Here is an 11,825-nt window from a genome sequence, read left to right on the forward strand (position 1 = left end):
AAGATACATCGGCTTCGGCTAATTCAGATCTTGTTGCTGCTTGCTATTCAAAACCAGGACTAAAACCTTCAAGCAATCTTCTCCGGAGGTTGTCAATGCTTGGGAACTGAATTGGGTCGGAGAGTTCTTGCAAGAAGGCGTTGTATCTTTTGACTCCGACGGATGCCTCTTTGGCTCTTTCGATCTTGAGCTTGCGCTAATCTTGAAACTGTCTAGGAGAGTAGGAGACTTCTATGTCTGCATTCTTAGTTAGGAGCCCAACTTCGCCTCTAGATTTCAGGGTGTTTTCGAATCTAGGCAGCCCCTTTAGTTACCCAAGACCACCTCTTCACAGGCATAAAAGGAGCTGGGGTAGTAGTAAAGTAGGCTTAAGCATCATCGACTCTCCCGATGATGATGATGTCCAGTTTTCTAGGAAAGTTCCCAGATCATCAAAGAAGAATAAGACGAAGATGAAGAAGAAGGAAAAAGAAAAAGAAAGAAAAAAATAATTAACAAAAGAAAATGGTACATTGGTCTTTTTCTTTGTTTTTGGTCTGCATATGTTTGCCACGTCACTTTTTAAACGGAACCGTTACAAATTTTTGACGGAAGTATCACATTGATGTCAAAATATGTCTTTGGGTATCACATTGATACTTTTGAGAGTTTGGGTATCAAATTGGTTTTGGCAGTATAGTTTGGGAACGGTAGCTGAATTTTTCTCTATTTCTATTTGGGTTTACCTACTTTGCCCCTGACACCTTTACGTCTCCTATGAGCTATTAAAGAGTTGGATAGACAGAGTCAGACTGTTGTTGATTAGTTCACACCGACAGGGAGCGAATGAGAAACAGACAATCTATTCTGGATCTGCTTAAAGGACAAAGGAATTGGAAGAGAAAGTTCAGAGTTTGCTGGTTTCATCTTCAATAGCCGTCGATCACAACCATACCAAGTTTTTGGTGCAGGTTCAGGCTTTTCTTCATTCTCATCCTATTTTTTTCTTGGCTGGGTGTATCCTTGATCCTTTCTTTCTTTAAATGGCAGAATTTTATTTGGGTTTTGTTGTGATAATGATATTCATTAGAAACATTTTATCCATTCGGTCATATCTCATAAAAAATATCCTTAATCATCGCTGAAATTTCATAGGATTAACTAAGATTTTGTAATGTTATATTAGTAATTTTGTTGATTGAACTAAGTTAGATGATTAACTTATTTCAATAGTGGGTCTTTTGATCGGTGATGCTATGTATGAGTGTTTATGTGATCATTTTGATATATGAGAACTATAGGTGAAAATCACTTGCAGATAGCTCAATTTTATTGTGCAGATAGTAATAGAAACTGAAAATAGAAGAAACAACATAGAAACAGAAGAAACTTGATCACCTCTATAGTTATAGGGATCCTTCAAAGTCAAAGCCAATTATTTGAGTGTTTGGTACATTCTCATAAAGTAATAACAGAACAAACTAATGACATTCTTGAAAAGTATCAAGTATGTAGCAAGTTAACCTCCATTATTTCTCAAACTTGATACTCAGACTGTTCCAGACTATCAACTCAGCCATAATCAAGAGATAGAACGGTCGGGTGTGTTTCTTTGTTTTAAGCAAAATCATTCTGTCATAACCATATGTACATGCCACTGGCCAATATTAGTGTTAGAATAATCTGTGACTGTGAATTTTAAATCCACAAATCATTTAGGCCAATATTGGGCCATTGGCCTCAGAGAGAGTGTACGATCAATAATATTTTTGTCCATGAGTTGTAGATTGATTTATTTTGATTTATTTGTACCTCACGTTCCACTCTTGCTTATATGTAGTGCCGCAGGCATATACCAATTTCTTTCAAGAAAAAAATAAGAAATAGACATTGCAGCCTGGTTTTGGCTTCAGTGGGGATCCCATCATTACAACTCATGCAAGCAAGTTAATGCTGTTGAAATCAAATTCACACCATCCAGAATATTACATACTAGCAAGGTATGGTGTCGGTCAATTAGTGTAGATGCTCAATTTAACTTTCATTGTTGCTTCTGTGTGAATGAGATCATCATTGAAATTGGTTTTTGGTTCAAACTTTTTGTTTAGTTTTGGCTCTGTTACTTTGTTGCTACTTGCTAGATGACTAATCTCATTAACTTTTCAGTGATCTGTGTATTCATCAATTGTTCAGTAACAGAAGTTGCAGTTTGTCTCTTTCCTCATCAAAAGTGAAGTTGAAGGTATATGCTGATCGAGCTTCATGAGGAAGAAGCAGTCGAACTGACGTTCCATAATTAAAAGCAACTTCTTCAAATGCAAGCAACTAATGTAAGGCTGATAACTAAGTTCACTTCTCTTGCAAATTCTTATTTGTTTCCCCCAAATTTTTCATCTTCTACTGGAAGTATGCTTTTTCCCTTAAAATTCAAAGAACACAAGAAGAAGAAATAAAAAATAAAATAAGAAACTGGTGAAAAACAGAAGGACGATTCAAAGTCCCTTAGTTGCCTAAAAGAAATTGGTGAATGATATTGGGGCTGGAATTTCTTTTCCTTTTTATGATTTGGGTTGTGAATTGGGAGCACATTCGTTGGTTTTGTAAATAATTGTCTCCCAATTTAGGAAGAGAAAGCATTAGCGAGTAGAAAGGTGGGATGATTCAAAGCCACTTGATTTAGATGGCTGGATATATAAGGTAGTTTCTTTACCCAAAGTGAAATCCTAATCGAAGGCAGATAGATAAAATAAGCAAGCAAAAATCCTGAAAAGTTGGTTCTTACATTTTTTTTTTATTGGCTTGAATTCTTTCATTCCCTATTCTCCTCCCCTGTTTGAATTTGATTTGAACAAAAGGACAGTGTATCTCTCAATGCTTACCTCTGATAGTTCAAAGCATATGCTGCATATAACTCTCAATAACCTGCATAATTTCCGTACTAGCATAATTTCTGTACCATTTGTTACCAATCCATTATTTATCTCTACTATTATGTATCTAACCTCATAGATTTCAATAGCTTTGCATATCTTCTGATTGTGTCCATGATGTACTATCCTACATTACTGAATCTACTATTTATCTGTACTATTTTGATATAATATCTCATTCATGTTATTGATCAGAATGGCAGAGCAAATGATGCTAATCGTTTTCTGCAGGCAACAGTGACGATAATTGACAACTATGTATGGACCCCCAGCGGATATATCACTCTTTTAGGCGGAAATAGGATTCCTCTGATAGTGATCAGAGGCAAGAAATCTGCAAGGATAAATATACCTCCTCCTCTGTGCTCCATAGCTTGGCTTCTTCTGTTGGTAGATATTGATGTATTCTTTTAAATTATAAGTCATCCTCACTTGCAGAGAGAGTACAGTAGTAGTTTTATTTTTCTACTATAAAACACCACTTTGTGTAATATGTAAAATCAAAATAGTTTCAATTAACAGTTTTTATCTTACAATTGTGACTATTATGAACAAATTAGAGAGAAGAACAAACAAACCCGTAGCATCGCGCGGGAATTTTATCTAGTATCATCCTAAAGCTGTGAAGAAAAAGAAGAGGCCTTTAACCAAATGGCAATGCCCACCTAGTGCTAGGCTGAAAATCAATGTGGATGGGGCTTTTAGAGCGGATAATGGTTGTGGAGGCATTGGTGTAGTGGTCAGGAACGACGCTGGTATGGGTATTGCTGCTCTATCTAGACCCTTTTCGACATGCTTACTCAGTCCTAAATATGGAAGCTGAGGCATGTAGAGCGGGTCTTTTACTTGGTATTCACCAAGGTTGGTCTGAAATTGACATTGAAAGCGACTCTGCCATTCTGATTGCTGCACTCAATAGTTCGAAGAAGGATTTCTCTAAGGTAAGTCGGATTTTAGATTATTGTAAAGATTATTTTAATGTTTTTCAGTCAGTTAGAATTCGTCATATTTACCGTGAAGCAAATGGTGTTGCTGCTAGACTTGCGCACCTTGCTAGTTTGTTTGCTATTGATGATGTTTGGTTAGATGAGACTCCTGCAATTATTCAGGATGTTCTCTACGAGGATTATTGTAAGTGTTTTCCAGTAGCACGGGGTTCAGGTTTTACGTCCCCCCCCGGTTGCAAAATCATTCTATTAATATAATAAATGAAACCGGACGTGGGGCTGAGCCTCCCAGCTAAGCTGGGTTCCAAACCCCTTTAAAAAAAAAAAAATCAATATTTCTTACGCATTATTATACCTAGTGTGTGGTCAAACCGTTACATATATGCATCTCCTTTCAATTGGTTCAAGGCTTCAAGCAAGCCAAATCAGACGTCATTTCTGGAGATGGGTCAGTTGCACCAATACTGCAGCTGGAAAAGTACATGTTCTAATGCTACAAGGAAAACTATCCCGAATAGGACTAGGAATTCTAGAACATTATCTCCTATTACAATCATGGAACTACTCCTAGTTTGATTAGGCACACAAAGCTGATTTCCTTCAACACTCCCTCTTGTGCCGCTCAAACTTGGTGGTGACCCTTCATCCGTTGCCTCGTTAAAAACCTTGCTCGACTGAAAAACCCTGTGGGACAAAAACAAGTTCGAGGAGGAGAAAAAGAGTACAACACATCCTTCACTCTTCGAGAACGAACATGTAAACATCATAACTCCCCCTGATGTCGATATCTCCCCCTGATTGCTACAATCGTGGGAGTTCGGATAACTTTCTCAATCTGATGCTCTTTACATGTTTCTCAAAGGTGGATTTAGGTAACGACTTAGTGAATAAGTCCGCTACATTATCCTCTGATCGGATTTGATTCACTTCAATCTTTAGAAGTGATTGTTGTTGCTGATTGTAAAAGAATTTAGGCGATATGTGCTTGGTGTTGTCACCCTTGATGAAACCTAACTTCATTTGTTCAATACAAGCTGCATTATCCTCATAAATGCATGTAGGTTCATCCGTGGTAGACTTCAAACCACAACTTCCTTGAATATGTCTAATTACAGACCTTAGTCATATACATTCACGCACGGCTTCATGTAGAGCAATAATCTCTACATGATTTGAGGAAGTTATAGACCTCCAAGATATCATAGTGCTACCCATGGTAAAGACATAACCTGTTTGGGAGCGACCTTTATGAGGGTCAGAGAGGTACCCTGCATCAGCAAAACCCATCAAAACATCATTGTCGTTTTGATGTAAGAGAGGTGGGTGAGGCCGGCCACCCTTAGTGGTGGCGGCGGCGCTGGCGACAATATGGTCGGCTATGGTGTTATGGTGGACAGCGGCGCCATGCATGCCTAATGGGGTCCAATCTCATTCTTCCGTCATTCCTCTTCTCCCCGTAGGGATAAAATAGGCCCATATCAATTGTACCTCTTAGGTATGGAAAGATTGTCTTTACACCAATCCAATGGCGGCGTGTTGGCGCAGAGCTATGTCGAGCTAACAAGTTCACTGCGAATGAGATGTCCGGTCTTGTGCATTGAGCTAAGTACATAATGCTCCTATTGCACTTAAATAGGGCACTTCGGGCTCTAATAATTCTTCGTCCTCATTCTTTGGACGAAACGGATCTTTTCCGGGCTCAAGACTACGGTCAATCATGGGAGTACTCACAGGCTTTGCTTTATCTTCATTAAAGCGACTTAGGATTTTCTGAGTATATGCAGACTGATGGATAAAATCTCATCACTACGGTGCTCGAGTTCTAAACCAAAACAAAACCGTGTTTTCCCAAGATCTTTCATCTCAAATTCAGATTTCAAGTATTTAGCAGTTTCCTTTAACTCATCTAGAGTTCCAATTAGGTTCATGTCATCGACATAAACTGCTACGATTGCAAATCCGGAACTTGTTCTTTTAATGAACACTCATGGGCATATTTCATTGTTAATATATCCCTTCCCAATCAAGTAGTCACTTAGATGGTTATACCACATCCGTCAGGATTGTTTTAATCCATATAGTGAGTTTTTTATTCTTATTGAAAACGCGCTCCGTGGTTTAGAGCCACTTGATTTGGGTAATTGAAGTCCATCTAGAACCTTCATATATATCTCTGAATCTAGATCCCCATAGAGATATGCTGTAACCACATCCATAAGCTGCATGTCAAGTTTTTCGGAAACTACCAAACTGACAAGGTAACGGAACGTTATAACGTCCATTACGGGAGAATATGTCTCATTGTAGTCGATTCCAGGGCGTTGTGAGAAACATTGCCCCACGAAGCGGGCTTTATATCTAACCATCTCATTTTTCCCATTACGCTTTCTAATAAAGACCCATTTATGGCCAACAGGCTTTACATCTTGGGGTGTCTGCGTTATAGGCCCAAATACCTGTCTCTTCGCTAGTGAATCTAATTCAGCCTGGATTGCATATTTCCATTTAGGCCAATCCGCTCTTCGTTGACATTCTTCGACAGAGCGAGGTTCGATATCATCATATTCTATAATTCCTTTTGCAACATGATATGCAAATGCATCATCAATAGCCATAGAATTTCTATCCATCATCTCATGTACACTAGTGTAATTCATGGAGATCTCCCTATTCTCTGGAATTGGTTCTGACATTGGAGCGTCCCCCAATGATGTCTCTTGGACATAACCATAATCTGGAATATCCTCATGAGATGGATTATTTACATCGATGATTAATGGATTATTTTGTGCCAAACTCGCTTTCTTTCTTGGGCGAGAATCCATCGAACCTATAGGCCTCCCGCGCTTCCTGGCAGGAGCCGTGGGCCTAGCCGCAATGTCACCATCACTTTGAGAGGGGACGTTGGCGCCATGCTCAGTTGCCCTTGAGATGGCGTCATGTCCTCTAATTTTAGGGACATCAATCCTTGCAGGCACGTTTGCAGTAAGTATATGTGATCTCGTCACTTTAGCGATATCAGAAAACGCATCAGGCATCGATTCTGCTTCGTTCTAAAGATTGAGAATTCTCCGCACTTCAATTTCGGACTATGCGGTTCGGGGATCAAGATGAGACAAAGTGGGGACCGACCAAGACAATTCTTGTCGTTCCTGTTGAACATTTATGTTCTTATCTCCCCCTAACGACAGGAAGACTGTCTCATCAAAGTGACAATCCTCAAATCTAGAGGTAAAGAGATCGCCTGTCAAGGGTTCTAAGTAGCGGACAATCGTTGGAGAATCATATCCAACATAAATGCCTAATCGTCTTTGAGGACCCATTTTGGTGCGCTGTGGCGGCGCAATTGGCACATAAACTGCACACCCAAATATGTGTAAGTGCGAGACATCAGGCTCATACCCAGTCACCATCTGGGACGCAGAAAAGGGTTGGGTGGCAGTAGGCCTCAGACAAATAAGCACAGCTGCATGCAATATTGCATAGCCCCAAGCAAAAATAGGGAGATTGGTGTGCATTACCAATGCTCTAGCGACCATTTGTAGTCGTTTAATGGTAGCTTCTGCAAGACCATTTTGGGTGTGAACATAAGGAACAAGATGTTCAACTTCAATCCCAATGGACATGCAATATTTATCAAAAGTTTTTGATGTAAACTCTCCAACATTGTCTAGTCTTATAGACTTAATAGGATGACCAGGGTGGTGAGCCCTTAACTTAATAATTTGGGCTAGGAGTTTAGCAAATGTAGCTGTCCTTGTGGACAATAGCATGACATGTGACCAGCGTGTCGATGCATCAACCAACACCATAAAATATCGAAATGGTCCGCAAGGTGGTTGAATAGGTCCACAAATATCACCTTGAATTCATTGCAAGAATGGTATATTTTCTTTAGCGTCCTTTGCATAGGATGGTCTCGATCCTAATTTTGCTAAAGAGCAGGCTTTGCAGAACGAATGATGGGCTTTAGAGTCAACCAATGAGGATTTTGGTTGAGCCATGAAGTCACGATTGACTTTAGAAGTAGGATTTGGAGTTGAAAGAGCATTGGTAGCATCAAGGCCACCCTGAGGCCGCAGGGGGACGGCGGCGCAGGCCAAGGATGGCCGGTTTTGGGGGTGAACGGCGCCATGAGGCGCAGACTCTCTTTCGGGGTCCAAAATCTGATTTTTACTTCTTTTTGTTCTGAAAAATGGATGTCCGTGTGAAGTCTTTAATATACGGATCGTCATGTCATGACCTGGATGTCCCAAACGGTCATGCCAAAGCTTATATGTGTCGGAATCCTATAAATCATCTCTCATAACATGATTGGATTCAATTATTCGAATAGTGGTTGCATACAACCCACTAGATCGACACATAAGTTTCTCTAAGACTCTTTTATGTCCACAGTCATTAGAGGTGATGCAAAGGAACTCTTGTCCATTCTCACAATGTGTTTCCACATGAAAACCATTGGCTCTTATATCTTTGAAGCTCAAAAGGGTCCTTTTAGCCCTAGGAGCATAGAGAACTTCAGTGACATTAATGATTGTGCCATGTGGCAACAAGAATTGAGCTGGTCCTCGACCATGAATCAATTTAGATGACCCTGCCATCGTAGTCACTGAAGATCGAGTAGGCGTCATCTCAAGAAATAACTTCCTATTTTGAAGTATGGTGTGCGTAGTAGCACTATCCACGAGGCATTTTAGCTCTCCGGGAAACATACTTGAATGGATAAAGTTCGAATCAAAATCGACACTTTATTTCAATGAAAGCCAATGATTACGTCAAAGTTTCTAAATTTAATCCAAACAGGATAATCAAGCTTAGACAAGTAGTAGTTACTCACTCTGTTTGGTAATTCCAATTTGGTTGTGACCAAGTAAGGTACGGCGAGATTTTGGTGGAGCGTTGCTCACTTTTAAAACCGTTCTCTCAGTTCAAACCTTTCCTGGACATCACAATTACTCTTGAGTACGCCTAGTGAGAAAGAGTTATAACCACTATCTTTGTTGATAGTTTCCAAATTTTTGGATTTGGATTGAAACCAATAACGTTTATATGGTCAAACTTTTATGCTTACGAACGCTCTTAGTCCGTAGCCTACGAACGCTCTTAGTTTGTAAAAATCGATGCTCACGGACGCTCTTAGTCCGCTCGTAGTTCGTATGTAGCGTGAATCCCCACGATTCCGCCTTTAGCAAATTGAACCCTCGTTACAGAAAGGTGGGATGTAGAAGAAGGGATTTTGTAAGTTCCCGAAGAAAAATAAAAATAAATTTAAATTTCAAAAATAGGAACAACTTACTATTGAAAACTTAGTCCAGAACATTCGCTTAGTCTTCGACCTCTTTCAAATCAACTTCATATTCAAATCTGGGTTTTGGATGGTTATTTCAGAATCTTATATTCAAAATTCCATCTTGCCACGCAATTGGCATAAAACTAAGGAGAACCTAGTTGTATTACCATCAGTTCACCTCAGAATTCGAGTAGAACTTTTAATTCAATTGTCTGGTATTCGTACCAACATCGATTTGGGTTTTTGATGTTGTTCAATACAAGAATTTGATAAAAATTCATACTTAATATGAGCGAGGAGATGCTTAACTGATTCAAGATCAACGCCCTTATTTTCTACAATCTGGTCTCGCTCCACAACTTCAACCTCTCCTCCTCCCAATCTAAACCTTCTTCACGACAGTTCAGGACTTCCCAATCTGCATTAGTGTAGTAGTTTTCTCCTGTTGTCTTCTCCTACCAAGCTTCTCCAGTTTATGATCTCTCTACACAGGTAACCAAAACAATAGGTTTCTTCCTGTGTGCACTGTTACTGGTTGCCGTCGCTAACGTCCAGCTGGATCTTGTTCGACACATGTACTTGAGCCGCCGGACTCTCATTCGCTTTCTGCTGCGATCATTCTTCATCTCAATAACAAGGCTCTGCCTCATATCGCCGGAATCAAACGTCATTTACCGGATGTAAATCCTCCAAAAACACCCTGAAACCAAAACCGAGATTAATATTGCGACTTGTTTTCAACGTGCATGGAAATATCTCAACGACAAAAATACAGAGAAATTAAAACGATGAACACAAACCGAACTAAAAGCAACAGAAGCGTGTCATCGAAAAAAAAAAAGCAATAGAAGTGTACAAGAAAGTATCAAATCAGAACCGTCCATACTTCACTGGGCGATCGATGGGTGCCAAAACCCCAATTATAAGGTCCATTGTCTTGGATTTTTCAAGGGAGACGTGGATGGCTCCGATGGGGTCTGGGGGACAGGTGTAAGGGAATAGAGCGCAGCTAATGATTTGTATGGAAGGAGATTTTGTGCCAGGTGGGCCCCTAAACCCCAATACCTCCAAAAACACCTCTTTTTTTCACCTTTGTAAATTTATCGTAGGACCCAGATCTCTTCCTTGACAGGTAACCGGTTGACACAAATGGGCGGCCATGATTGCTGCACTCAATTGGACGGACAGATTTAGTGCTGATGTGGACGAGCACTCCATGCTCGGAGCATGGCAGAATTTTCGATTTTTATGGTAGAAAGAAAATGTAATTAGAGCATTGGATATATCCATCATAATGTTCGAGTGTTCTACAACTAGTAGAAATGTATAGTGGAACAAAATGTCACTTGCTCTGAGTCTTTAGTAGCCTAGCTTATCCTTTATTCTATACTTTATCGTAGCAGTTAAAGAAAGACATCCAAATAATCCAAGTTAGAAAAGGTTATTCCATGTCATGGCCCTAGTGCTAGCTTCGCCTAGTAAATCTTAATGACGGGGTTCAGTCCAGTGAACCAGCCGTTTGAATATGCTCGATCATTCTATCTTATAGGTCCTTTAAAGAACAAATCTAATTTGGCGGTAAATAGTTTGTCAATCTAAAACTCATATTTTATCCACTCCAAGGATTCCAAGTTGAAGGAACCATTGCTGCAAATGGCGAGGAGATGTGCACATACAAGTCACAAATGTACCAAGGAACTATTTATAAAAAATAAAAATTAAAAAATTAAAAAAAAAAAAAAAAAAACCTTAGCCCATCCCACCCTTACATATATCAGTGAGAATTGAATTCATGACCTTTATAATGTTGTAATTATAACTTATTAACAGGTCACAGCTCACAGCTCACTAGACTCAACCACTATGATTCGAAATAGACACCAGTTATCACAAACTGTGAGCACACTTATAAACACATACTTCAGCTTATGCCTTTTGAATATAGTCATCTTCTTCATTTCCCTAGCATATGCTCGAAAGAAAACCCGAGTCCTGCTTGAATTTACTGCAGTTGTCCAGCCAGGCAGCCAGTGCAATACAGTCTCACCAGTTTGCACTATTCAAATCATTTATCCAATTTTCATAGTTGTTCTGATCTTTTGTGAAGCTTCACAGTGAAGATGGAGGACAGCTCCGTCTGCACTGCAAGAAATGGAGACCTATATTTTTATCTACAATACAGTTATAATCCTTAAACCTTGTTAATAAGTTACAAAAGAAAAGGATATCATTTATAAATCATATGGTATATCCAGAAAGGGACAAACTTGTAACCACGTTTCGGCAATACAGTTGACAACAAATATAGTCAACTTCAACAAAGAACAAAGCCTCAAAGTAGTAATTTATACAGAATACACTCACAAGAATTAGAAGCAATCTAAATGCCATTATGTGTTTTTAATGGTATAACAAAATGTAGCATATCTCATGTAACAAGGCACTTTTCGGAGGCATTCCAATCTCTAAGATACCCTTCATCCATTTAACCAGGTTTTCTAGTTGCTTCAAGTCTAAAATTGCAGCTTCTAATGTATCACATATCATTGAATCTAAAACTGTGCATCAGTTTTCATCCTCTTTAAGGATCTAAAATATTAATTTCTGTCTAACCTGATTGTTGTTCTACCCTTTCCATTTAATGCATATTTACCACCTGAAGCAACCGGTCTTCAA

The 11,825-nt window shown here is 39.3% G+C and overlaps 1 long non-coding RNA gene across 1 annotated transcript; it reads left to right on the forward strand.

The window, feature by feature from the left end:
* Positions 1-1,851: 1,851 nt before the first annotated feature.
* LOC112195930 lies at positions 1,852-3,212 on the forward strand. The gene is made up of 3 exons (XR_002934849.2): positions 1,852-1,979; positions 2,173-2,309; positions 3,141-3,212. It is a non-coding gene; the product is annotated as an uncharacterized LOC112195930 (long non-coding RNA).
* The last annotated feature ends 8,613 nt before the right edge of the window (positions 3,213-11,825 follow it).

The sequence above is a fragment of the Rosa chinensis genome, chromosome 4, assembly GCF_002994745.2.
Source record: "Rosa chinensis cultivar Old Blush chromosome 4, RchiOBHm-V2, whole genome shotgun sequence".
NCBI classification, from domain to species: Eukaryota; Viridiplantae; Streptophyta; class Magnoliopsida; order Rosales; family Rosaceae; genus Rosa; species Rosa chinensis.